Raw genomic sequence first — 6,102 nt, forward strand, 5'->3', positions numbered from 1 at the left:
TTTGCATCAAAACTTAAAAAGGTTAGCCCAACTTTGCCGTCCCTAGCAACAAACGACAGGAAACAGATTCAACCTCATAATATACTCTTAAACATCAAACCTAGACCATGATTTTTTTAATTCAAGGCATATTTGGGATTTCAAAAAATACTAAAATAGCGTGACATAGCCACTTTAACCTAGCATAAATAGCATGTCATTGAAAGGTCCAGTGATGATTAAATTCAGTTGTCGGTTTTGCTGTTTCCTTCCTTCTCTTTCTTTTTCTTCTGCCTTTGTGTTGTTGTTCTGGTGTTCTTTCTTTTCCTTTTTTTCCTTTCTAAAGACGTGGCAGGCACGTCTTTATTTCCATCGTTCGTTTTATCTTCTTCGCTCTTATCTTCTCCATCTTCTTTGGCATCCATTTCGGCATCTACAATGACAATAAAACCTACGTTACTAAACTTCAACCAGCCCAGAGTTATCGTACAAGATCTTTCCCAAACACATAAAGACCCCCCTGTCAATGTTTAACAGTATATCAAAATTGTACGAAATCTCCCGCATTATTTATTGCTGTCTGAACTAAAAAGTCTGAAAAAAGTTCTCATCAATTGCCTATCTAACCCACAAAAAAAATATCTCCGTTTTTCATTCCTTTTTCACAGAATATGTTTTTGATTTTTTTTCCTTTTTTAATGAACAGTACAATAGAGGACGGTGAGCACCCGATTCGTGGGTGTTTGGTGTGTTGTCCACTGCTACGCGGCCAGCCAAGGGGTACTACCAAGTAGTAGAAAGAAGAGACAGAGCTACCCTCTTACCGATCTTAGCGAAATGCCTCCAGCCCAGAAGCGAAGTTTTCACTGATGATGGGGGGGGGGGGGGGGGGGCTTATCAGAACTTGGGACGCTATTTTCCCAACCACGTTTCGCTCCATCAGGTGGTCATGGATGCCGATAACTTTGTAGATCCTACAAGCGGTGTCCATACTTAAGAGACGGAATCTGCGTGGAACAATTTGAAGTTCGGAATTAAGTCCTGACGTGGACTAGAGGCTAAAGACCTCCAAGCCTACTTAAATGGTAGGATGTGGAGGCAGTGGAGAGGAGGAGAACGAGTTCTTGCAAATTTTCTTCCAGTTATGGTCTCGCAATTTAATGATTACATTGTATGAGTCTTCTGTTAAAAGTGTTTTTCTTTTTATCTGTAGTGGAGATAAAGAATTGTATTGATCTACTAAACATTGTTGTATTGTAATGGTCAATAAGGCGGCGTTATTTGATTTGCTTGAGGGGAATGCGACTGGAAAGTGTTGTCTGCGAGAGTCGGCGGTCAGTAATGATTGCAGATAAGAAAAGAATCTTTTTCTTGCTGGAGGGTAGCTAAGCAATTTATGGTTGTTTCTCTTTTTTCTCTCTTTATAGTTATAGTTAACGTTGTTGCACGTCACATCATACTTTGCGGTTGATGAAATACCGTTACGATAAAATGTAAATTAGAAATTAAAACTGGTATTTTCGTGCATGTAATTTTAATTAAAAAATTAAAACGGTTCTTCACTTTTCTTTCAAGAAACTCTTCTCAAGAAACTCAGTATCCTTGCTCGAGAAAACAGCAGCTCTAAATTAGGTCTTTTGCAAGGAGGCAGGGCAGTCAAGGAATAAAAATGAAATGAAATAAAATGAATTGGCCTCTTTCCAAATAGTCAATGAAAAGATTGTATCGTATGTTAGTCTTACCTTGTCTATTTAGCCTGCGTGTAGATTGCTTTTGTTTCCTTCACTTCACGAGCAAATGTAAAGAAAGCTGGACTTCTATATGATACCCAATTCACACCAACTAAACATGTTTAATTAAACCAGGTTTTAGAAAAATGAAAAAAAAAACTGGAAGTCAGGTATTCTTGCAGGATCTGGATGAACTTAATCATTTCCTTTGATTTGCGCTGAATTTGTAGTCAACAAACACCAGTAAGCAGCTTTTATAAAGAAAATAATTTTAAAGCGTGTTTAACTAAACAACTTTTAAACATGTTTAAGCTTTGGTGTGAACGGGGTATTAGACAATTTAAGAATGTTAAAGCAGTAGTAAGTGGGTTATATAACGAATATAGAAATGAATACTTTTAAAAATATATGAACATAAAATATCCACAGATATATTGGTAAGGTTTCCGGTCTATGGATTGTGGGCAGTCAGTCACGCTTGACAGTGATAATTTCGATGGAACATTGTAGACTACTGTTTCGTCGGACGCTATTTCTGGCGTGGAGAGAACGCAAATGCAGAGGACACACACTATCTTTCTCAATGTCTTCTACCCTGCATCTGCACCAGTCCCTGCTCAGGATCAAAAGAATACAGACTGCAAAGATGCTAAGATATGATCAATAATAGCAAAGGGAATAGGCAATGCATAATTTTTTCAACAAAATCGATAAACTGCAAAAGCTGTGAACAAATAATTGTCCATTTTTTTTCCTCTTAGAGAGCCTATCAATTTATACCACCAACTGACAGCCGCATTCTCAGGTTCTCTTTCTCCTGCGCACGCCTCCAGGCTGATTAAAAACGAAAAATAGGTAGAGGAGATGGAGCCTGGGTTACTGAAGTATTCATCCAAAAGCCAACCTCAATAATTGTTAGCCAGTCAATAATTATCAATAATTATCCTTGTGTTTTAATACTTCTTGAAGGCCAAATTAATATGGTATCCTTAAAAAGAGAGGCCAGAAAGCAAACCCAGGTGGTAAATATTCGGCTGACCTGAGCCTGTGAGACAGAAATATATCACCTAGGTGTCTTCCCATTAAACCTTGCCTCAGTTTCACAAGACAAATCAGAAATTTCTAGCTGACACTAAGCTTTCTTTTTGGCCCAGTTTTGTTGATTGGTGAAGTTTGATATTTCGTTGTCTTTGTTTTTATCCCAGTTCTTAAGCTTTTCAGCCCCTGGTTTGATCAAGTTCACCAAAACATTGAAGCATCCTAATCTAGGTACCCAATTGTAAAACTTAATGGAATCATCATTTTTCAAAAGATCTTCCAAGAACAACTCTCGTTTCCATTTTGATTTGTTTGACAGCTTAGTTTTGAGGTTTCGTATCTGCTCCTCGAGATCTAAGTACGACATTGTTATGTCAGTTTGGCAGCTGACAGATTTTGACTTCTCTGGTTCAGTATCCTGAAGCACGCCATTTGAATCTTGATCAATTCCATCTTTCTTATGACTAAACAGTAAGAATGGTCATGCTGTATACCTTGGACATTCGCCTCACTCCAGGCAACATCTAAGTCTTCCTCTTGCACAGGAAATTTTTCTCGATCAGTGTCCACATACCGGCTTGACGTGCACGTTTTTCTTCTCTTGGCATTTGCCTTTTTCGTCGTTTAACCTTTGTTTCTTATTGATTCGTACCAAGCATTTCTTGGTGTTTTTTCCTCGCTTGATTTGAAAGTCGTTGGCATTGCTGATGTGTTAACTTTGTGTCTACCATTCCATGTTTTTGTGTACAATTCCGGAGCAAAATGTGCACTACATATCCTCAAGTTGTTGGGCTTCCCAGTCTTCGCTTTCTTAGCTTCTAGTGCAAACTTTTTTGTCTGCTCTACGGCAGAATTTTAACCAATTTGTAAGTCTCTTGTCAAAGGGAAAATAAAATACGACACGTCTTCTCGATTATGATTCCCATTTGTGCAGCAAGCAACTGAACAGTAACCCATATAGTAAAGAAAACAAAATTTTCAATTCAGAACCAAAAAATTTCCCTCGACAGCTTTTTTTTTCCGCGCTGTTTCCACTTTGAGTTGGCACTTAGACTCATTCTTGTGCCTCTATTTCGGTACCAGATCTCACACACCAAAACTTGGAGATGGGCTATTTGAACTTGTTTATCTTTGTTGTCCGAGTGTTATAATAACGTGTATCAGATTCTGGTGGATTCTCAGAAAGGAAATTCGCCGCACTTGCTAGAAGTGACAATGCATTCTCTTCAGACATATCTTTAGTGCTACTATGTGTGCTATTTGACATTTGATGAGGCAATCTTAAGTCAGAATCTCGTGGTGTCAAACTCGCGTGAGAAAAGGACAATTGATCACTTTGAAGGCGGAAAGTGTTCCTTTTGCTTTCAGGCATAGCCAAAGTTATTTCGCAGAGCTCCTCCTCTGGTGTTTGTGGTACAAGTATCGAAGCCTCAAAGGCAGACCAGTTTGGCTATAAGGTCGTCAATTTCGCCACTGTCCCGTGTCAAAGCCAGATTTAATTGCTTGAGGCAACAATTAGTAATTAGTGCCCTGGAGCTCTCGGTATTAATGTTGCAGCAACTGTTGTGGAATTTGAAGGGCTTGTACTGGTGCTAGGAGAAGGAGTAGCTATAGTTAATGTCGATTCTGCATCCCTATTATTCCAGGGATTCTCATGTGGCGTTCCAGCAGTATATGATGTGGATGCTCTGTCTATATTTTCCCACTCTTCATGATCACTCTCCGCCAAGGAGTTTGAGGAATGAAAGCAGCTTACAGCTCGTTCTGTATTACCTGATTGGTTGCTGGACATCCAATTAGATTTAGAAGTTTGCTTACGATGCTTATGAGGCTTATTTGGTGGCAATCACCCCATTTTCAATGTATTAAATGTATGTAGCTAAAGTTTTTTAGCAAACAACCAGGCGCACAAGAGAAAAGTGACCAACTAGCGACCAGCGTGAATACAAAAGCACCAGCAATCCCTTCCTTGTCAACACTTTCAGCTTGAGCGAATGCAAGGTCAAAGCCTTTTCCAACAAGGCCTTCCACTGGCTGTTTTTTTTAGTGGTTAATTTGCAAGATTAACCGCTAACCTGTTGAATCCAAGGCTCAATTTGGAGTTTCAGATTTCAACATGGCTCCAAATAAACAGCGCTTTTGCCCACATTGTGAAGAAAATGTGTCTATTAGAACGTATCAAAGGCACTTCGATCTCTATTTCAATAAAGAAGAAGACGAGTGGTGTCAAAAAGAGTCTTCAGACAAAGACAATTGCTTAGTGCAAACAGATTCATGGCCTGATATGTTTGAGAGAATTCTGATGGCCATGGATGAGCCAGATGGGCATGCCAGCGCAGACAAAAATGTCAACAGTGAGGCATACAGACAGACTGGGTGGACACAGTGTAAGAACTGAGTGGCTCTTTATGTTTCGTTGTCTTGTTTATTAAAATAGTGCCCAAGCGAAACAACAGGGTTTTAAAGGCAGATTTTCCCATCTTTACACACTTTATACGTATTTGAAATTTAAAATTTTCTTTTCAATGTGCTTTTTATCTTCTCTACCTTTGTCCCCACGCCAGGGCATTTGCCAGTTTGAATGTATGTGCCCCCAAAGATGGCACTGCTCGGGGCCACCTCCAACTGGATTTGACTGACGCTTAAAAAGGTAAAACGACCTACATTCTTCAGTACTTGCTCCATCTATGCCAACTTTTCCTAAGTCAAACGGCAGTAATGGGTTGTTCCAAAAAAAATCCCCCCCCCCCCCTGACAGATGGCATTCCAGAAAATCTCACGGGAGGGGGGGGGGGGTTCAAGGGGCTTGAAAATCCAGATGGAAGGGGGGCAAAACCTAGAATCCATGTCTTCGGGGGTTAATTTTGAACGATCGATGTTTCGAGGGCTTCAAGATATTTTGACCACCTATGTTCTTTTCAAATTGTATTATCCTTCGAACTGTACAATGCTTACCGCATTTTTTTTAAGTTTCCTTCCACAGGATCCGTTTGTAACCTCATACGAGAAGGAAAAGTGAGAAGAAAAACGAATTACTTTGCCGAGCGGATACTCAAAGTGTTCAGCGTACCCAAGTAACGCCTGGAACTTTTTGATGTTGTACCCAGGCCACTCGTGCATAGGCTCCATTACCAGCCGCTGTTCGGAAAAGTGAGCCCGCTATCATGAACACAGACCGGACCTGAGAGAGCGGCGGAAATCAAGCTTACTTGTGCGTTGTTTTTATGTTACCGGGTAGCTTATCTTATATTATGTGAGGCGATGTGCTTTCAAGTTTGATAAAAAAAAACGAATAGCGTATTTAAGCAGTATCCTCTTTTGATTTTAGTTGAAAGGAACCAATTTTTTTGTCACT

The 6,102-nt window shown here is 39.8% G+C and overlaps 1 pseudogene; it reads left to right on the forward strand.

The window, feature by feature from the left end:
- Window positions 1-417: 417 nt before the first annotated feature.
- Window positions 418-1,156, forward strand: LOC146489400 (uncharacterized; annotated as a pseudogene).
- Window positions 1,157-6,102: the final 4,946 nt, after the last annotated feature.

The sequence above is a fragment of the Pavona decussata genome, unplaced genomic scaffold (genome assembly GCF_977016875.1).
Source record: "Pavona decussata unplaced genomic scaffold, jaPavDecu1.1 SCAFFOLD_6, whole genome shotgun sequence".
NCBI classification, from domain to species: Eukaryota; Metazoa; Cnidaria; class Anthozoa; order Scleractinia; family Agariciidae; genus Pavona; species Pavona decussata.